At 37.2% G+C, this 23,062-nt stretch overlaps 2 long non-coding RNA genes across 6 annotated transcripts in view; both read left to right on the forward strand.

Moving 5' to 3' along the window:
• LOC128079216 (uncharacterized) overlaps window positions 1-23,062 on the forward strand; it is a 112,315-nt gene that overhangs the window by 11,624 nt on the left and 77,629 nt on the right. For all 5 annotated transcript variants that reach the window (XR_008206045.1, XR_008206036.1, XR_008206037.1 and 2 more), the window contains one exon: window positions 308-416. This is a non-coding gene — a long non-coding RNA (uncharacterized LOC128079216). The remainder of the gene's footprint in view (window positions 1-307; window positions 417-23,062) is intronic.
• Window positions 11,381-15,819, forward strand: LOC128079229 (uncharacterized). The gene is made up of 2 exons (XR_008206049.1): window positions 11,381-13,529; window positions 14,244-15,819. It is a non-coding gene; the product is annotated as an uncharacterized LOC128079229 (long non-coding RNA).

A 23,062-nucleotide genomic window follows, 5' to 3' on the forward strand; every position in this document is an offset into this window, starting at 1 on the left:
TAACTCTTTTCTGTTTGAGTTGCACACTCAGCTTCTCAATTAATTATGAAGCATTCATATATCAATGATAAGTGTGGCAATAGAGCTGTGAGCTTCCTTGTCAGTGCAATGGAAGAGTTGCTGACTCGTGTGCTGGTGTAGAACAAAGAACTAAGAACAACCTTTATTGTAGGTGCTTAGAGCACTTACGCTCTTGCAACAACAACTTGAACACACATAGGAGCCAGGTACCTCGTTTACAACTGGCTCAAGTTACTGCTGAACTTGTTTACTCATTAGCAAGGTAATGACTTTCTTTATCCCACAGATAAACAGTAGAAGAAAATCGGATGAGGAACTGATCAAAACACTGTACAGTGTATAACTAACAGAAAGACATGCTGAGCATTGAAAAGAGGCTGAAAACTTCTGTCAAAGTAAGCACTGTCTATTCTGTATGTTGACTAGAATCTGGGTCCTACTGAAAGATACAATATAAATGAAGTCTGTACAAAGAAAAAAACACCTATCCTGATTGTTGAGCAGATTGATAATCTATGGACAAAAGTAAGGCAAAGCATAATTCTAGGACCTTGACTGTCTCTTATGTTGCAGCTCAGGCCACTTTCACTCCTGTGATCTTGTGGGTGAGGTGGAATGAAGCACCTCTTGTACCTTTCACCAGAGAATGAATAGAGAGTGCTTGACACAGGAACTTAGAATTATAGAATAGATCAGGTTGGGAAAGACCTTCAAGATCATGAAGTCTAACCATAACCTAATCAGACCACACTCACTCTAACAACCCTCCACTAAATCAGGTCCTTGAGCATTACATCAAAGCAGTTTTTAAACACTTCTAGGAATTGAGACCCAACTAACTATTCCAGTACTTAACAACCCTTTCTGTAGAGAAACTTCTCCTGAGTTCCAGTCAAAACTTTCCCTGGTGCAACTTGAGGCCATAAACAATGTTCTTCTAATACATTTTTTGAATGTAATATTACAAATAATCTTGACACTGCTTCTTTCCCTGGAATATGGATCTTTTTAGATAGTAAAGGAAATGCACTAAAAATTTCATTTGTGTTACTTGCAAAGACATTAGGCACTGTCTCATCTATGATATCAGGCATATTATAAGCATATCAGAAAAATAAATTTCCCTCTCATCTGTGCAGGTGGGTTGAATTTCCACTCAATTTTTCCAGTATACAGTTATTAATGAAAGGGTGTGGTGATAGAAAGGTGGAAGAGGCAATGTTTTCTGCTTTATTAGGAAAGGAATAAAGAAGCATCTTGTTATAAATTGCTCTGAAGACCACCCATGGCTCTTAATTCATTGCTATGATTCATCTTTAGATTCTCCTGAATGCATGTTCTCCTGAAGATAGGCATGACTATCAGCGTTTGTTATTTTGGATCTGTTTTGATTCCTACGTGACTTGTGCAAGGGTCTTGGAGAGATTTCAGCATGTGTATGCTTCTGTCAGTTGGAAGGAGTGCACAAACAGTGCACTTAGTACACTTGAATCTCAAACAGAAGCTCAGTAAATGGGATCAGATTGGAAGAATAAAAAAAATAAACTTCCAAAATGGATCTAATTGGCTATTACATCCTCAGCACAAAGTATTTTCCTCTACTTGCTATTATGGACAGACTTTTCCAAGAGCCTAGTTGTATAATTCTTTCCATTCATGATATGATTGCTTTAGTTTTGTTTTGTTGTTGTTGTTGTTGTTTGTTTGTTTGTTTTTTAAAAAAGTAGTATAATTCTTCAAGCAGACATTTTCTAAACAGGTCAGGAGAGGCTTCAAATGTAATTTGATACTAAGCGTAAATGCAGGCAGCAGAATGAATTTAGTTTTCAAAACGTCTGATGTGTCATGGAATAAAGCAAATATTTGAGAGGGAAATTAAAATCTATCTATCATAGGAATTCAGATTTAACAATTATTTAAGCAACAAAGATTCATATATTAATGCTTGCGTTCTTCCCATGTCCCAAGCAAATGCTCTGGAGAAGTATAGGTAACATGGGTATTCACAAAAATATTGTCTTTTCTGTTGGGGGATCATTACATTGTACAAATATGTTCTTATTTGGGAAAAGCAATTTCCCTTATCCCAAATGAATCTTCAGTGCAATCAATAAAAGACATAAGTGCTTATAAATTAGGCACAGCAGAAACTTCAGAACATCTGCTGATGGCCATCAGCACCTGAGTATGCCTTGCTCAAGCAAAGAAATACAGCGAGAGTATCCTGAGCAGAATTTCTCTAGTTCCTCTGCAGATAACTCTTTAGGGATTAAAAATACTGAGCAGAATTTCTCTAGTTCCTCTGCAGATAACTCTTTAGGGATTAAAAATAGAAACGAAGAAAAAGCAGCGCCAAGTGTCTGAAAATACAACATCTGAAAATAGGAAATTGTAGGTGAATTCACAGGAGAATGATGCCTGAGAACAGGTCTGTTGTTCACTGTCCCAGATGTGCTGAAGAAAGGCTCTTAAAGTTTGTATCTCCTTTCCTCAGACAACATGCACTTATCAGCAAGTGGGGAAAAAAAGTTCATGCTGACTTTCGTAGAGAGCTTAAGCTATGTCTAGAGTGCTAAAAATATCCACGCTGACCTCAGTGTGAGCATGACAAGGCCTAGGAATGAACTGGAAAGCTAAGCTTTTTAAGAATGCAGTTACCCTTAGCAGACTTGGTATTGTTTTTATAGCTTGAGATCTATTTTCAAAAAGTGATAGTGGACAGAGATCCTCTATCCTGCAAATGCATTCTTCAAGCTGCAGCCAAAGAATGTGGCAGGAACCCTATGAAACTTTGAAGGTTTTAGAGAAACCTAATGGGCTTGGTGCATCAGTCTAAACAACAAAGTTGGGTTGTATCTGGAAGGAAGACGCTGTTGCATGGAGTAGGAACAGAGACTTCATTTCTTTCTTGGTACAGACTGCTCCATGGAATCCTCTGGGAAGAAAATTGTTCTGACACAGAGAGGTAGACCTGAGTTCCCTGCTCCAATTGGCAGATGGAGAAATAAATTTTCCCTCTGAAGTCATTCATCCTTTAGACTCATAAAATATGTTGCAGACTGTATGATGAGGGCACCTCTTGTCTCCAGCTGGATCAGGTCTAACATTACTGGTACCATACAGACTAATCAGTCTGACTTATGTCTTCGGAATGAAGCAAATAATACTCAGTATCAGGCATCAGTAGGAACAGTAGTCTCAGGGAAAACGTTGCTAACTACAGTTAGAAAGTCTTAATCAGGTTATCCTAGAATCCTACCTCATAAACATTCTAAATAGTACAGCTTGAAAGCTGTGTTGTATTATCAAGATATTCAATACATTTATGGACCAGAGCATAAACATTTCCACTTGAATGCAGCTATCATAAATTATGTTGCCAAGAGATAACAGATATTAGCTTGCATCTGAATATAAGAAAATGATTGTTTTAACATGGGGAAGGGGTACATATTTCTCATGATTTCACTTTCCTCTGCTGCATAGACTTGTAAACAGGGTGGATGCTAGATGTGACAGTGGTGATCTTTATACTATAGAATTTTACTACATCTTGGTTCTAAAATGTTATGCAGAGCTGTATTGTATTTTAATCTGCAGGTGGCCTAAGTGAAGTATTATCCTCTCCAGAGAAATATATATATATTTTCTTCTTTCAATTTTTTTTTTAATTTTTATTTTTTCAGAGGGAATACAGTCTAAGGCAAAGTTCCAGCAACAGAGGAAACTTTCTTAAATCAACAATATGGTAGTGTAAGGAGCAGTATGTCAAAACCACCAAAGTAGAGTGACACAGATTCAATGTAAATACCAAGATCACTGAACAAACACAGTTTTTGTTCACAGCATCTACAGTGTGCTGCTCCACCCTTCTGTAAGCTACAGAGTGACTCTGCTGCCTTCCATTGTGTCCTTGCACGCTCTGTGTCCTTTATCTGTTCCCGTAGCCTTTAGGCAAGTGTATATGCAGCCTAGCTGTAGAGAAGAACAATGAGCAGAATAGAATTTCTGGTACGGAAACACTGTTAATAACTCTAATTTTGGCTTACGCAAAATTAAATGCAAGCAATTCTTATAATTCTGCTACATGCTATACAAGGGAACATCAAAATTTTCCTAGGATGCCAAACTGTAGTCCTTTTATTGGGGGAGTTTGGACATTCTTTATCATTAGACACTCTTTTAGTCATACGTGTGACTCTTAAGATCCCGAATAACATGTCACATCCACTTTGTCACATCTTGTTGGAGAGTTTTGCATTTCCCCTTGTTGGAAATAAGCTATTTGATTTCTCACAATATCTGTTTCATTCAATGACTGAAGAAGCATTCTGATAAAGTGACAATAATTGTACATCTCTATAGCATTTCCAATTTCAGATAAATGGGGAAATGAGAAGGCTTATCCTTTTTTTGCTACTAGTTTACAATATTTTATGGATGATTTGGCTTACATTTTGATCTGAAAGGTCTTTAGCAACTGCATAAAATTCTGTGGTCTAAAGCCTACAGAATACATGCTTTTAAAATGTCTTCAGATCTGTCTAAATAGTGCTGAACGTTGCAGCTATTTTAATGCTTTATCATTTTGGAATGACAATGGTAGATAACGATTTACTTTGAAGAACATTTGATTTTGATTGTCACCTGTTGCTGAGATATAGCTATCCCCAGAGAGCTAGGTACTTAAAACTTATGTGATATAGAGAATAAGCTTTCAGATCCTCTTCTCAAGTGACGTCTGCTAAAACCTAAGCAGATAAATAAGTGGGTTTTGGTTTTGTTTGTTTGTTTTTTTGTCTGTCTTACCAGGAAACAAAGGTTTAAATCCTAAGCACAAGAAATAAACAGATAGTAGAAGATCTGTACAATAAATCTGCCATCTAGTAGAATGACAGTGGCTGAAACATATTAAGGGAAATCATATCAGGACTGAAGGACATAACAAGGCGTACATTCAGTTACCTGACACAGAGTTAATCTATTTAAAGCAGGAAGATGCTTAGATGCTTACAAGGCCTTGGAGCTCTGGTTTTTAAAATTATTTTTGAAATAGAAAGTTTTACATATGGAGGTTGTAAGATTATTATAAAATCTTGAAGTGAGAGTACATAGTACTACCTGGGCTCTGAGATCATGAAGAATGAAAAACTTCAGATTTTTGAGATTGCTTTACCTTACCCAATGACCATTTTTGGCTATAACTTTTGTTTCTTGCAAAGAAACACAATTACTAGCTCCACACAATAGGGGATAAATAGCATCGCTCTTATTCCATATTTAATAAAGCGCATTATTTAATGTGTACGCTAGATATGTGAACTAAATGCATTTATCAGGCTTACTATGTATAAATATATTTTATACTCATTCTTCACACATAAATATATAATCTATATATAATTAAGTTTATTGTATCTCTCAATGTAAATTATAGTAATTATATTTGTGAGACATTTAATGAATTTCAAGATATTGTTAATAAACTTGTCCATGAACATAAGGATATGAAAACAAAACATGATCTCTGTCAGCGTGTATGATTTAGAAGTGGGGAATATTTCATACAAATTTGGTGTAATTCTGCATATTTTGTTTTGCTTCTTGAACAAAGCAATATTTCAGTATTTTCAGGGTGATAAATATAATTATCCATTGAAGATTTATTCATTCTTCTGCTACTGAGAGAAAGAGCATTTTGAATTAAAAGATACCTCCCACTGTGTTTGAACTTCCTATCTCTAAATCATATGGTACTGTCAGTACAATTTTCTCATTTGATCTAAACTATTACAATGAGACTCGGTATTTTTCAAGTATCTGTAATTGCTAAATGAAGATAGAACAGTTTAAAACAGAAATTGAAACAAGCAGTTTAGAATAATAACTTATTTGTTATAAACTGATGAAAAATTGGAAGACAAGTTAAAGCAGATAAATATCCCTTTCCTTATTCTGCTCTGAAAGGGAAGGGAAATCCTGAATTTTGCAGATGGCTTAGGAGGGGATACAGGACTTTCATAACAGTTTCACAAAGATAGGCTCTTAAATTCTCTTGGTCTTATTTTGGGTACCTTAGAATATGAATGTACCATTGGGTTTCTCTTCCGTCTGTTCCTCTGAAACATCTGGTCAGTGACATGCTACCATTCTAGATGGATAACAGTTCTGGTCTGAGACTACAGCTTTTCTAATCCCAAGCAGGTTATTTGGTTGATCCTAGAGCCATGCTGCCTAAAGATTAATATTCTCTTTATTAGGTATCAAACAGCAGTAACTGATATCCAGCAGGCATCACAGATGAATTGGGGAGCATGCTCAATCTCTAGCTGACAAGTTGTGCATGCAGCACTGTTCTTGTAGGGTAGTGATAATCAAAATGTGGGAAAAAAATAACTGAAGAGCCAAAGAGAACTGAGGCCCTATGTAAAGTGCTGTCCTGTGGGATAGGCAGCTATCAGAAATGTCACCTCATTTCCAAATCAGATTTGCAGAACCCCAGTACTGGCAAAACTGACTCATCTATTTATCTCATTCCTACCCCTACAAAGTTCTTTTAACCTAGTGATCTCTTTTTATTGGTTTGGGCCCCAGATACTCTCTCAGCCTAAATAAAGATTTCTAATCTGTTGATTTCCAGTTAGGGCTGTTCGAGCAGATATATTTGAGGACAGTTACTCACCTTTCACACCGTACAGTGGACTGTGTTATTTGTTGAGTAAATTAATACAGTGTTAATAATAATGCGCTATTTTGTAGTATATCTGCATAAAGTAAGCTAGATAAAACAAAAAATGGAAGCTAATAGCAAGGTTTTTGTTGTTGTTGTTTGGGTTTTTTGTTTTGTTTTGTTTTTTAAATCTCTGAAGAATCTACAATGTTTCGGTCCTTGGATTTCTTTCAAGCGATGAACAGCTTGTATAGTTGTGTCTTAGAGACTGAGAAACCCCTTTCATTCTGAAAGTATGCTGATTGCTTTGCAAATGAAGTTGAGTTGTTTTGAACTGTGCTTTTGTTGGTGTTGATAGAGTTTCAACACAATAAATACTTACATAGCACTTAAATTGATCCTGGCACTAGAGATATTAATCCACCATTAATTTTAATGATTTTCTACAATACAGTTTATTTTAAAATTAAAAGAAATAGGACAAAATCCAAAACGTAAGTTTCAACAGGAAAGCAGATTGCACAAAATAAAGTATTTAGATTGATTTCTGTCTTTCAAGAAAAAAAAAAATTTCTAATTCTATGCGTGGACTCAGGAACATTAGAAAGTGATAGCTCTATTCCAACCTGAGCACACAGAGTAGTAATGTTGGGCAATTGGTTAGAATTCTTTAATTAGTTGCCCATAGAAAATCATAGAATCATAGAATGGTTTGGGTTGGAAAAGACCTAAAGGATCATCAACTTCCAACCCCTCTGCCCCAGGAGGGCCACAGACCTCCAGATCTTGTAGTAAACCAGGTTCAACAGCACCCTGGCCTTGAACACTTCCAGGGATGGGGCATCTGCAACCTCTCTGGGCAGCCTGTTCCGGCATCTCACCACTCTCTCTGTAAAGCACTTCCCTCTGACATCAAATTTAAATCTTCCCCCTTTGAGCTTAAAACAATTCCCCCTTGTTCTGTCACTGTCTTCCCTTGAAAAAGTTGATTCCACTTCCTTTTTATTACCCCCCTACCTTTTTTTGGAAGGTAGTAATGAGGCCTCCTTACAACCTTCTCTTCTCCAGGCTGAACAAGCCCAGCACCCTCAACCTGTCTTTGTAGGGGAGGTGCTCCAGCCCTCTGATCATCTTTGTGGTCCTCCTTTGGACCCCCTCCAACAGCTCCACATCTTTCCTCTATTGAGGACCCGAGACCTGGCTGCAGTACTCCAGATGAGGCCTCAGAGGGCAGAGTAGTGGGCGACCTCTATCACCTATCTATCCCTGCTGTCCACCTTTTTTCTTATGGAGCCCAAGATACCACTAGCCTTCCAAGCTGCAAGAGCAGACTGCTGGCTCATGTTCAGTTTTTCATCCACTAGGACCCCCAGGTCTTTCTCCACAGGGCTTCTCTCTAGGAGTTCTTCTCAGAGTCTGTATATATATCTGGGATTGTTCCAAACCAACTGCAAAACCTTGCACTTTGCTATGTTGAATCTACATGAACTGTGTGTCTCTCTCTAGTGGTCTTACCCTTCTGTTCTAAGCATTCAGACAGCTACTGTGTTTTGTAATCTGGCTTATTCTTCCTACCCCACAGCTTTCTCTTCCTTAAATGTTATTAAATTAGATTATTAAATGTCTGGTAATTTTGTACTATTTGAGTGAAACAGAGAAATAGCTGTGATCTAGCTATTTAAAACATACAGTGACAGCTTTATGGAGATAGCGGGAGGTCTACCCTACAAGTATGGTTTGGCACTTTTGTTAGTACTGTCAAATAAAACTTTCTGATACTGTCAGTTAAGTGAGTGTAATATTTTCTTTGAGATAGTGTAAACATTTAATCTTTCCAGCATAGTTACTATTAATTATACTGTCACACTGAGTCCTTCCCTTTGGTGAATGAATCACAGATCAGTGTCTTGATCAGATCTTATGGCCTTGGTCAGGTTTTCGCTGCATGTGTGTGTACTTATTTCTGCCTGATTTCTTACAGGCACTCTTGTCACCCTACTGTCTCAAACCCTGCTCACTTCCTATGACTCTGCCTTTTGGGATGCATGACTGAATATGGGATTCTGAATATCTAACATGACTTTTCAGCACAATGTATGCTGCAATACAACTTCGAGATCAGACTAGGAGAAGAGTGGAGGATAGAAAATGTAATGTTGATATTTACAAACATATTCTAGAGTTATGGAAATGCGAATTATTACTTCATTTAGTTAAAAGGGATAAAACTGATATTGTGAAACATCCATAGTTAAACACAGAATAACAGAAAGAGTCAAAGTGCTTCACCATTCTGTGATTCTGTGATATTGACTCCTGAAAATGTGAATTACTGGAATCTCAAAGACTGTGGAAATCCATTAGACCCTCTTAGAATTTGCTACTGTCTGTTGTTGGAGGTGCACAAGACATGGCCCAGAGTGGCCATTTTAATTCTAATTTTTACATGGAATCATAGAAGACCCTAGGTTGGTAAAGAACCTCCAAGATCATCCAGTCCAAACATCCACCTACTACCAAAATGAACCTACTAAACCATGTCCCTCAGTAGTACATCTAAATGCTTCTTGTATACCTCCAAGGACAGTGACTTAACCTGGGCAGCCTGTTTCAGTGCCTGACCACTCTTTCAGAGAAATTTTCCCTAATATCCAACCTGAATCTCCCCTGGTGCAACTTGAGTCCATTCCCTCTAGTGCTATTGCTGACACCCACATTGCCACAACCTCCATCCAGGCAAAAGTGAAGAGCTGTAATATCTCCCCTGAGTTTCTTCTTCTCCAGATTAAACAATTTCAGTTTCCTCAGCTGCTCTTCATAAAGCTTGTGTTCCAGACAGCTCATTGTCCTTCTCTGAACATGCTCCAGTGCCTCAATCTCTTTCTTCTTGCAAGGGGCCCAAAACTGAGCAGAGTACTCCAGGTGTGGCCTCACCAAAGCTGAGTACAGGGACATGATCATTTCCCTGCTCCTGCTGGCCACACTATGATACAAACCAAGATGCCATTGCCTGTCTTGGCTACCTGGGCATGCTGATGGCTCATGTTCAGCTGAGCATTGTCCAGCATCCCCAGGTCCATTTCCTCTGAACAGACTTCCAGCCACTCTGCTGCAAGCCTGTAGCATTGCCTGGAGTTGTGATGGCCAGAGTGTTGGACCTGGCACTTTATCTTGTTCAACTTAACCCCTCTGGCCTCAACCCAGTGATCTAGCCTGTCCAGATCCCTCTGAAGGGCCTTCCTATATGCAGGCAGATTGACACTTCCTCCAAACTTGGTCTCGTCTGCAAACTTACTGAGGATGTACTCAATCCCCTCATTCAGATCACCAGTAAATATATTAAACAGCACAAGCCCCAGTACCAACTCCTGAGGAACACCACTCATGTCTGGACACCAGCTGAATTTAATTCCATTTACCATCACTCTCAGAGCCCAGCCCTCCATCCAGTTCTTTGTCCAGCACATAGTGCACTTGTCCAAGACTGCCAGCTTTTCCAGGAGAATACTGCAGGAGACATCTTTGCTGAAGTCTAGGTGGGCTATGTCAACAGCCTTTCCCTCATCCACCAGGCAGGTCACTTGATCTTAGAAAGAGGTCAGATTGGTCAAGCAGGACATGCCCCTCATGAACCCATGCTGGCTAGGCCTGATCCCTAGTTTGACCACGCATGCTGTCTGATCTCAGTCAAGATGATCTGCTCCATAACCTTTCCTGGTCTCGGGGTCAGGTTGACAGGCCTGTAGTTCCCCAGATCCTCCTTATGACCCTTCTTGCAGGTGGGAGTCATACTGGCAAGCTTCCAATCCTCTGAAGCCTCTTCAGTTGAACAGGAATGCTGATAGATGGTGAAAAGCAGCTTGGCTATCACATCCATCAGCTTCCTCAGCACCCTCGGACAGATCCCATCTGGCCCCAGGGACTTGTGGTAGTTCAGGTAGAACAGTAGGTCTCTATGGTGATACATATTGTGATAAGTTTTCTATGAAACTATTCCTCAACATGACCCACAGACAACAGATTCTTTTTCAGCAGTCAGCATCTCACTCCCCAGTCAGAACATCATGAAGGAAGAACGTGGTACTCTGAAGTATGTATTAGCTTTCTATCTGCTGGTGTTCAATTGGATCCAAATATCCTTGAAGATGTTACGAATTGCTTTGTTCTCTGCAGCCGTTGTCACAAAATGTCTTCAGCTGATGCTCACTCAGTCCAAATTAGAGAGCAGACAGAGTACTCTCCATGGTGTGTATTAGCTAAGGGCCTCTATTTTAGCTAAGGGCCCTATTTTAAGCCTGGGCACGCTGCAAATCCTGGGCTTTTGAGATGGAAGGCTGATTGAGCAGAAAAGTCATTGACCTGAAACCTGTAGTAGACTGAAAAGTACTGATGGTTTAATCCTGACTTTCATTCTGTTCAATAAAGTCCAGGACAGAGAATTTTATCTTGTTGGGACTTTAGGGGTCTATTCATTTCACACACACACACACATACAAAAAAACGAGAGGAGAGGAGAGGAGAGGAGAGGAGAGGAGAGGAGAGGAGAGGAGAGGAGAGGAGAGGAGAGGAGAGGAGAGGAGAGGAGAGGAGAGGAGAGGAGAGGAGAGGAGAGGAGAGGAGAGGAGAGGAGAGGAGAGGAGAGGAGAGGAGAGGAGAGGAGAGGAGAGGAGAGGAGAGGAGAGGAGAGGAAGTATCATTACTCTAAAGAATTCAACTCTCATTCGAAATGCACTCCTTGCATAGATAAGCCATATAAGCTTGTTTGGTTCAAGTGCAAATCCAGTTACCAAGAAGATTTTACTTGTGTGAATTTTCTGCCTTTTATTCATTCCTTCCAAATAGTCCTCTCTTCTTTGGATTAGTTTTAGCTTTGATATGCTGGTAGAAATGCATGTACATTTGTTTAGGCCAATCTCCCTTTACAGAGCATGCATATGGTTTCCTTTTATCTTCTCTAGCAGTATATTTGTTGATTGATTTTTAGTATTTTCTTTTCCAACAACTATGAACAACTATGTAGCTATTATAAGGAATTTCCACTCAATTAATTCATTTCGTCAGACTGATTTTTTTTTAAACACTTCTCTGAACAAGCCACCAATTAATATGCAGATCAGAATTGGTCACAATTTCCTTGGAGCACACCTCTTATATTTGGTTAAAGATCAGTTCACACTGATGAGCTCCCTGAACTCTTGGGAATACAGGTTTTGATTTTATCTTATTAGAGAATAAACTCTATACAAATAATACATTTAGATCTGTAAAATATAGCAAGATTAATGGAGGACATACTCATCATCTCTCCTACGTGGTTTGCATTTTGAAACGATCTCTTCTTCACAAGTGGTCTCTGCTTATTATCTTTATTATTTAGAAAATAAATACTATTCTTAGCATAGGTAACGCTCATGGACTTTCCACATCCTACTAATAATACTTCAGATAGCAGCATGTATCAGTAACATTCAGTAAGCTAATCAAAATATTAGGACAGAAGACATTGTTTGTTTGGATCTTTTTTTTTCTTGGATGGAGAAGATAGCATTTTTTTTTAAACTCATGTCATTTTATTCAGATATCTGCTCCTTTTCTGTCTGCAGAGTATAGTCACATGCTGTCCCTTTCCCACATCAGAGTCCCCAGTTTGATAGGTTAATTTCACCAGATATATGTGAGTGCTGATGCTAAGCAGGATTTTTGATTTTTATGCTGTTCTGCAGTCTGTACACAAGATCCTGAGGTACTGAACATTTCATTTTATATTTCATATATTGCATTCTGCTCTAAGCACTTGAACTGGTGCATTGCTCACATATTTCACTGTATGCCAAAGTTTTTCTTTCATCTAATGGATATGCTAGATCCCCAGATTTTCACTTAGCTGAACTGGGAAGAGTTTCACATAGCACATCTGAGAACAATTAACAGCTGTAGCAGCCTCTGAAATGAGTTGGCAATAATAGAGACTTTGAGAAAACTGAAAGATTTCATGTAAACTTTAACCAACACATGTATGAGTTTCAACAGATGAGACATGAATAACATATTTTCATGGTAACCACTTATCATTAAATCTCTCCCTCAGGCTCCACCTCTGGTGCTTTTTCCCTCAGACAGGCACCTGGCAAGATCACTAATTCAGTTCCTCTGCTCACAGTAGCTATTACTATTGTAGGAAAACTATTCCATATATTTTTAACCCTTCTGTCCCTGAACTGAATCCACATCTATAGATGTTTTGAGCTGCAACTGGGTTTTTCTGCTGCTTGCAAAAATCACTTGGAATATAAACTGGCAAAAATACTATCAAACCAAGGTTGCAAACTAACAGTGGGAGAGACCAAGTATTAATTGAAGGAGTGATCAGTAATGTTTTAATTGCACAAACAACACTCATGTTAACTGTGTAAGTTAAACTCAAGTTACTAAGTTACTGTACCACATCTGATACCCAGGGTCATGTATCTTATATTTTGGATAATTCCCATTCTCCCAATGCTATTAAAAACACAACTGCTAGAGACTGCAAGAATATGCCTGCTTATCTAGTTTGCTTTATCCTTTTATTTAAAAAAAAAAAAAAAAAAAAAAAAAAAAAAAAAAGCAAACAACACTGGTGTAGCGGAAATCCTAAGTCTAAGTCACAGCCTGAACAAGTAATTGAGCACCTGGTGGGAAGGCAGGGCCAACCCAGGGGAGCTCAGGTGCATAAAATGCCCTGAGTGACCAAAAGGGTGGAGCCAGGATTGACCTCTTCCCAGACCTTATTTAAGTGTTGAAAGTGAAGGTGAGAGTATCTTTTTGGAGATTTCTGCCTACCAGAGAATTTTTGTAGGTAAGTGGTTTTTCTTTCTTTGTTTCTCTGGCTATAACTGCTCTATTTGGGCTTGTTCTTGTTTGATACTGCCTGGGATTGTGCTACTCTGCTATTATTGCTATGCCTTACATCGTATTACAGCATTGTAACTGAATAGTTTTGGTTTCTGATATAAAATTGTTTTGAACATTGAAGTTTAGTTCTCTGGGAAGGATTTGTGTGCGAAGACGTCTGTTGAGATTTATTTGTAAGAGTTAGAAACTACTTGTTAGAGTAGTTTCAAATCTTTTGAGTGTAGATGGTTATAGGATATAAACAACTCCATAAAACCTACAGCATTTTCCAGACTGTCAGTTGGGTTACAACAGATAACAAAGTCTAAATCTAAGAGGCATTTTTTGTCTTATGCTTTTAGTGACATTTGGATTATGGCAATAGTCTTCCTTACACTTTTTGAAAGGTTTCCTTTCTTACTCTCTGTAATTTTCTGTTGTGAACAGGTAAGAACTTAAAAAACAGCATGCTAAACAGTGGTTTGAGCTTCTGCATATCTGCTAGATGCAAGTTTGAAATAAATTGTTAACACTTCTCACGGAGTGATTCATTCTATTAATGTTGTAGTACAGTGCTTGAGGTGAGGCCCCAGTTGATCCAGGCAAGAACAAGATTATCCTATCTCTGGTTATACCTTAGAACAATGCCAGTGCAATGTGTTTTTTTCCTATTGTACAGTGCTAACTAGCAGCATCCATCAGTGGTCTGAGGCTCTCAAGGATCAAAACTTACCTGAGCTGAGCTAAGAACCTTCCTTTATGAAAAGTGCCTGCCAGCTCCGTGCATCTGAAGATGAACTAGACTTTGAAGAGGAACTACGCTTTAAAATGGCATGTGTCTTCCTGGCTACAAAGAGTACTAAATCTCTAGACTTCTCTTTAGTGAGAATTGTGCTCACTCCACTAGTGATGAAATGTCTTATCATCCTCTGGCCAGCACCCTCCACCACTGCCAGCTGTGATTTATTTGGTGCTTTAAGTTGCTCTTTCCCACAGTGCTACTCCAATTATATATAATGCCCAGAATTAGGAGCTCCATAAGATCCCTCTGAGCACTTTAAGGTAGCTGAATGGTGATTTGCTCTACCTCAGCCTGTAAAAAGAAAGAGTAGCTAAATGACAGAGCCCCTGATACGTAGCAGATGTAACTTCATCTATAAATGTTTGTTTTCAGTTGCAGTAGAGGCGTCAGCCAGGTTGTCAGAATTGTCTTGCACTGCAACTAAATGTCCGCATATGTCAATAGATAGCACATCCTTTTTTTTTTTTTTTTTTGTATAAACTTATTACAAATCTTAGCAGGGCTCAAGAGCATTAAAAAAATCTTAATTATTAAATCATGAAGTATATGTAATCATTAAGAGGAATACAATCACTCAGCCATATTAAATATAATTCCAGGGACTAATATAACTGATTCCAATCTCCGACTAAAATTCATCTTATTTGGTGACCAACAGGAATTTCTTGCGCAAAATTGATGGGAATAGATTTCTTAATAAGAAAGCAGTTCCCATCTCCTCCCATTGCCAGTGAGAGCTTTACTTTTTTTCCTTTCTGTCTCTCTCCATTCCATGTTCCTCCTTCCCTACTCTTCAGTGTAAACCCTCAATTTGTCAAAACTTTTCTTCCAAGTATAAGATTTTTTTTTTTTTTGTCAGATATCTTTGCTTATCACAGTCATGAACTTGTGAAATGTGACTGTCAGAACCATTGGGAGAGTTAACAACAGGTTGTAGCACAATGATAAACTCTCATAAGTAAAATATCCCACAAATGGAGTGCATCACATAGTCACAAGTGGTGAAGCTCTAGATTCACCTATAAGAACTGTATTGTTTCACCTGGGAATTTCCAATGAGAGTTTATATCTGGCTCAGGTTTAAAATGCTGGATGTAATTAAGTTTAGGAGAGAGATCACTGATATTTAGAGTTATATCAGATAATTATTTTGCCTCTTCAGTGTTTAAGAGTCTCCTAAATTTCCAGAAAATGCGTAAGTATTTCAGTGGGAAACTGAAGACCCTTTTTAAAAATAAATAAATAAATAAAAATTGTTTAAACTTCAGTATTAAGAGTCATGTTTTCTGGTGGGCTTCATTGTGTTTAACAGAGCTATGCCAGCATATATGAATAAAATTCTTTTTTCTGGCTAGCTAGTAATAGGAAGATTGTAGCATACAAAACAGGATCCTGAGTTACAGGGTAGGAATACACTATGAAGAAATGGAGGAGGGGAAAAAAAAAAAAAAGGCCTTTCCAAAATATCTTTACTGAATAAATATTAAATGAAAGACAACAGACTGAGAAGCAGGCAAAAAAAAAAAAGCAAAAACAAACAAACAAACAAAAAAAAACTTCAGCAACCAATAGTGTGATAATCTTAAAAAAAAAAAAAAAAAAAAAAAAAAACATTCCAGAGTATTGTGAAGGTTTGCTCTTTGTTTTAAACTGATAATACTCATTTCTTTTTGAAATATCAGGAGTGAAATGCAGTCTTACTGACATTACAGAAGGCTTACCATTGACTTCAGTGGGAGAAATTTCCTTTCTCTGTATGAAGCTTAGCTACACTATCTCTAGATATGGTATTGCTATTCTTAAATAATAGTAAATAGTTGATTGCATATTTTTGGTGATTCTTCTTACTCTTTATTTAAAAGAAGACTAATTAAAATAATCACCTTATAAAAATGAATATTTTCTTTTTTTTCCCCTCTAGCTTTCTTAGTCTCTTTCTTTCTTCAGAATAAGATGCTCATTGTTTGTCCAGTAAATGAGTAATGTGCTAATTAACTGCACTTCTTATGTGATGAATATTCAATTACTGTAATGAGAAGAGGAGGATGATGTATCTTACCTAAGTAAATTAATTTATTGTTGGGCAATGGATTTGCATCCACCTGGTTGTGACTTCTCACTTAAAGATCTCTAGGTTTGCAATATTTGAGAATTAAAGGAATGCGTATCCTAATTGCTGTTAAAAGAGGCAGAGAAGAAGAAAGGTATTCACTTTTTACACTATTATCTCCAATACATTTTATTTGGAGATAACTTGTGTTCTTTCTAGTGATAAGAAAAAGAAATTACCAAGGAAATTACACTTATTTCCTGTCTTTGAAAAATGCTGGCCCTCTCGTATCATCTTAATAGAGAAGTGAGAGCATCCTCTATGGGAAAGAAAGTCAGTCTCTTCCTACATGAAACTCTGCAAAATATATTTAGCATTCAAGTGCCTTTGTTTCACTTGGTTTGGTAATCTAAAAAAAAAAACAAACCACTTGTATCCAGTATGAAATGCTATGTAGTGAGGATAAGAGTCCTTACTCAAATTGTCATAATTTTCCAATCTGTCCAACTAACACGGTGAGGGATGAAAGGAATGGGGTCGATTTCACAGAAAAGAGTGGTTTCTTTTCTGTTCAGTACTGGAACTGCTTGTCTGATATTCCTGCCCACCCTGTTCCCTCTAATAATACATGGAGTTATTATTAGTTTAATGTGTGAAAGGTTGAAGTCCCCTATTTAAGCTAGCTGTGACATGAAACCTTCCTACCATAGCCTCCAAACCCATTATGTTGTATATTTATAGAGCAGCTGCTTTCTGAGAATTTCTGCTTTTTCCCTATTTTACTACAAGTTAAGGATCATTGTTGTATTTAGTCTTGCTGTTGTGTGCCATCCTGGAAGTGATCCAAATGTAACACATAACACTTCTCTCACCTAAAAAGAAAACATAGCTAAAAAATTATGCAATGTTGGAGTGAAAATTCGAATTACTGATGGTATATATCATAAATTTCTATGGCCATGTGCTGAGGAGAAAATAGAATTTCTGTTCCTTGGGAGAGGAAGGAGGAGAGGCCTAAAGAAAAAGCAAAACAAACAAACAAGCAAAAACTGCTGACAGATTAATTTGCATGAGAATTCTATTCAATAAACTCCAGAGAATCTCTTCATTGGCTTAGATTTTTAAGTGGTAAACAGGATTAGAACAGGAAGGGACATGAAGAGAGAAGTTGAGTTTTATGATACAAGTTTATTTCTTGACAAATGAAATTCTGTGCAGTGGTTTACAGTGTTCCTGACTATAACACCTGACTGGACACTTATTGTGAGATGAAATGTTGGTGGAGTCTTATGCCATGCAGTAGAAATCTAGAGAGTATTCTCAGGAAGAAGAAAAGCAACTTTGATCTAGCAGGCACCTCTGATGTGACCAACATCTTCCTGATTCTAGTCAGTGTGGGGTAGCACATGGATTAGTAGCACCTCTTAAAGAATAGTTCTGGGAAGGCAGGGGACTTTGACAGAGATATGAACTTATAGAACGCTGACTTCATGAGAAATTGGAATTAAATGGGTGAGTTGTGGTGTTCTCTCATACTTATATCTTAATTTTATATTCTATTTCAAATTCATGTGTCTAATTTCCATCTCTACCTACTAAAGCGATAGATTTTGATTTCTCACTGTAGTTACTATCCTAGTCTCAAAGGCCAAAGTTTATGTACAAGCGTACAATCCATGATGGCTGCAGATACTCATGCTGTTGCAAACAGTAAACTACTTCTCCTAATCCTCTCTCCCAAAAAGGAAGGAGAAAAATAAGTGTGACATGAGAAAGTCAGTGTTTAGCAGCAGTACCAGTGCATGCATTATGTCTTCTACTTCCCATGGAGATTCTTCTTGCTTTGTCATGGATTGGCTGTCATGTTTCTGGAGCCTTGGTGAGGCCAGGGACATAATGTCAACAAAGCAGAAAAGGAATGAAGAGCAAAGAGGCCTCTGCAGTCCTAGTCCCAAAAGCATAGTAGATCTAGTGAATTATATAAGCAGATATGAATCTGGAAATAGTACAAGAATCCTTGAAAGAGAATTTCACCACCGACAAGGCTTCCATTGCTCACTGGTAGCTGGCAACTGTTGAGCACAAAGATTTATTGTAGTTGTGTCAACCAGAAGTTTTTGATTAGGTGCTTTGTTAGTTTGATTAAAAACAAGGCTCAGATTAAGACAAAAGGTCAGGGAAGACAGTTGATTCTGAAACATTTCTGACTTAAAAATATAGTTAAAAATAATTTCAGTTGCTGATTATGTTTTTTTTACTTATCCAATAAAAAAAATCACCATGTTTATATCTTTATAAACAGAGCGTGTATTTTATTTCATTCCTATTTTTATTCTATAAAATAATTTAAGGAGAAATATTTATAATTTAAACATAATAAAATGAAAAACACTATCAATGTTCAGTATTCTCCATTTTTCTTGATGCAACTTTTTTGAAGAGTTTTCCCTTCCTTTATTTTTAAAACAAAGAAGGTAAACATTTTAATGAAAAAAAATCTGCCAGCTATAACAGAAATATATTTCTCTTTCTGCCATTGACAGAAATATAAAAATCCTGTAGACAGTTATGACTCTGTACAGATAGAGGTTAACTTATTGCAATACCTTCTTGACAAATTACTTACTATTAAAACGGTGCTCTGCCTAGCCTGTTTGAGTATATGTTGTGTGTTAGGATGAGGGTGATAAAGTAGTTGTAGTCTATAACATAAAGTGATGTTCTTTACGGCACAATTATAGTTTACGTTACCATAAAGCTCTTGACAAAGATGAAAAGTTAGGGAGGATTAAACAAAATGTTATAAAACATATCAAAGTGGGTTGCATAAACAACTGCCATGCTCTGGGAAATGTCTGATTAATTGACTGAAGTGAGACATCTGCAGGATGTAGGCACTATGGATATATCAAAGGATCTAAACTGCTTCATTTGTTTTAATAAAAGTGGCTTAATTTGTTGCAGTACTATAAAGCATCCTGTTATACCTGTCTTTATCATCTTCCTTAGTAAAGGAAAGGGCAATTCTAACCACAAGAGTATTCTCAGTCAAGTTCTACTTGTACATACTCCAGTACAACATAGAAAGGAAGAGATTTTATCAGATTTTTTTTTAAACAAAAAAACAACAACAAAAAAACCTGATGTAGGGAACAAAACTAATGTGTGAAGATGCTTGAGGGGGGAAATAATTACCTGCCTCTGACTTCTAGCTGTTCCTTGATCATTGGGGGGGGGGGGGGAGTGAGGAGTGGAAATTCTGCTATTGTCCTTTCATTTATCGTCCAGACTAATCAAGCATTTAAGACAGAACTGTTTTACAGCCTTAAGTGAACATTTTCAGATAGGCACTGTGATATGTTTGATATGTTTTCTTGAGAGAGAACTTAGGTGCAACAGAAGTACGTAACACAAAGGTAAAACAGCAATCTCGTCTGTAGGTGCCTAGCTATTTCTGGAACTAAACAGATTAGGTATTTTAATAATCCAGACCTGAATTGTTAATCCATATCAAACAAATTCTGAGGTAATGAAGGCAAACTTTTTTTTTTTTTTGTCTTGCAACACATTTAATAGTACAAAACATCAAGATGAGATGGTTTTCCTGGTTTGATTCTGGTTGACGTACAGATATCCCACAAGAGATCTTCCAGAACTGCTGAACTTGTAGCTAGCACTGCTCAGCTTACATTCAGGACTAGATGAAAATTTCTGTAAACCTGCTCTAAATTTTAAAAATGAAATAGACTGTGTAAAGCATAATGACTTTCTCCTTGACAGTCTGTGCACCTGCAAATGTTCAGTGTAATTGAAAAGCTAGCCTTTTCCTCTCCTTTTCCCTTCTAATTCCGTTTAAAAAAAAAAAAAAAAACTTTTCTCGCTGAGAGGATGCTACAGAAATGGAAAAAACTGCTTCTCCCTAGGGGAGTTTGAGTTGAAAATTAGATATGTGTCACCCCTTAGGCAGTCATTTGTGAACTAAGAGAAAGTGGCATGATCACTTGAAAGGGCTTGTCTGAACATTTTGTCCACCAATAAGTATTAAAATTCTGTGCAAGCATAAGTACAGAAAAGTAAATATAGAAAGTAAAAATACAAGAGTTAAGGAGAATGCACTTGTTAGTAGTAATAAGTAACTGTAGTGCAATACTGTAGTAACGGTGTGCTTCAGTCTTCTGCTTTCATTCTTTGAACGTTCTTCTTTTACAATGGACAAATACACTTCTAAATTAGTCTTTTACGGCTTACTGTCCACTGAACTTCATTTTAAGAAGTCAAAACTCAGGGTGACCCAGAAATCAGCTTAGCAAGACCAAATGGTTCTCCCCATAACTTCACTTTTCTTTATTAGTCTTGCATGATTCAATCTTTTGGCTTCCAGCATGACAGACTTCTCAGCACCCTTACTCAAACCATGTGGACAACTCTTTTCAACTCATTTTGCTCATAACAGTGTAATAAATTCTTGGCTTTTTTGAAAGTTTATGCTTGAAAGTATATCTTAACTCAATTTTGTGACTGTGCTTGTTTTGAGAAATTCTTGCCTACCAAACATAATAACGCTTGGTCAGTAAGACATGGTCAGCATCAAGTAGTTAACATTTGTTTTGTGAATTATTCAACTCAATCTCTTGCATACAATGAGCTGCAGAAAAATCCTGCAGTAAAGTCTAAAAATTCAAAAAGAAATAATTTACTATGAGGAAATTAAATTTTGCAAAATAATAAGAGTTGAATATTTCATAATATCAGTGAACATTAACAATTTACCTTGCAGCTGCTTAAAATATTCTGGATATTTTTGAAAAACCAATTTCTTCTGCTAGTTTGCTTTCTGCTCTTCTAATGACTGATTTATTACACACAGTGTTAACAAAATGAAATTATCTTATTCTCATCACTGGCTTTCTTCAAATTTTATATTTATTGATTTATATCTCTTATGTGAGAGAGAAAGGGGAGTGCACAAGGATTACCCTTTCTCCTCACCATCACTGGAAAGGATAGAAGGCTTGATGTTGTAGAAGATGAAAATTTAGGTGACGTTTTCCTGTCTAGCAAAAGAAGTTCTTCCACAGATTTCTCTGGAATTATTTCAACCATTTTGAATAATGCAAAATAACAAATAGACTTGTATACAGTTACAGGAAAATAGTAATTGGGTTACTCTTTCCAAGACCCTCCTGAAATCTCGCTTAGCTCAGTCTTTGCGGGAGGGAAAAAAAAAAGGTTTAAATTCTTTGTTCATCATATGTAAATAACTTATGTTCAGTAAAATATCACTTTCCCTGGTATTTCCCTTCTTCCAGCTGCTATTTTTAAAACTATTTTTAAAAATGCATATACAAATATATTTTCATAACTTGATGCTTAAATGATGTCACTGAAAGCATTTCTAAATATTTTATAAATTACAAGGAATTGTGAAGAAAATATTAAAATTTTAGAAGTTGATCAGTGAATGTGACATATTATAAATGATAATCACGGATTTAAACCACTGACCTAGAAATCTGACTCCTATGTTATATACTGGAGTAGTACGAGGTCTCCAGAGAGACAGAAGAAAGGAGAAAAAGACAACAAAAATATCACCATAAAAGATAACTTACCTTACATTTTAGAAATAAGATGTAGGTAAAGGAAAAATTCTGAATATTGCTAATTAAGGATTCACAGTAGGTTAAGTTAGCCATGATTGTTTTTTTTTTTTTCTACTATGATTAAATTCCTTTGGACAGTGCACAGGATGCAGCAGTTGTCCATATTGCAGGCCTAATGATGTTAATATATCCATGCCAGTTTAGCTGTGGCAGAAAGATCCCTTTCTTTAGAGGTAGAGCCTGTTGACAGAAGGAGTTTCTCTGCCTGCATAGTTATATAACTTTCTCAAGCACCCAGAGGTCACCCCATAAAGCTCTCTTTTTGTCAGCATAGCTGTGTCCACGTGGGGTTTTTGGCTGGTATAACTATTTTGGCAAAGAATATGTGATTTTTCACGCTTTTCACAGACATAGCTGTGTGGATAAAAGACTGCAGAGCAGAAGAGGCATGCACACAAAGTATGTCTCACTCCCCAGCTTGCCTGTGCTTTTCACCTCACCGCAAATTAATAACTTGAGGTAATGTTTGCTAGAGAGAATAGTCACAAGTTTAAATTAGTGTATCACAATTATTCTTCACTAGTAGCTTTCTATGAGACAGAAGAAATAGAAGAATGGATTATGAAAATAAATTATTTCAAGATAATTTCATAGATTTTTTTTCTGTTATTATGGTGTTCATAAGAAAAAAATATGCAAAAGATTACAAATAGAAAGTTATGAGGATAAGATCATCATGTCAAACATGCGCAAATAGGATAAAACACCACTGGTGGCATACCTAACTGTTGGAGGGCCCAGTTTTAAAGTAACAGGAGCCCTGCTACAGGGTTCAAAAAACATGAGCATGGCTTGGGTTTTTCTGCTATCGTTCAGGTAACTAACCAAGGGAAAAAGAGAAATGTGTACGCATCAGATCAGGGTCATGGTTGGCTCCTAGCATCAGATAGCCAGGCTGGTACTCAGATTTTCAAAGCAGTGCTGCTGAGGTCTAGCACTGAGATTTGATATTTTCATGTAGAACCAAGAAGAATGGGCAGTAG

Source organism: Tympanuchus pallidicinctus, unplaced genomic scaffold, assembly GCF_026119805.1.
Source record: "Tympanuchus pallidicinctus isolate F22 unplaced genomic scaffold, pur_lepc_1.0 scaffold1, whole genome shotgun sequence".
NCBI lineage: Eukaryota > Metazoa > Chordata > Aves > Galliformes > Phasianidae > Tympanuchus > Tympanuchus pallidicinctus.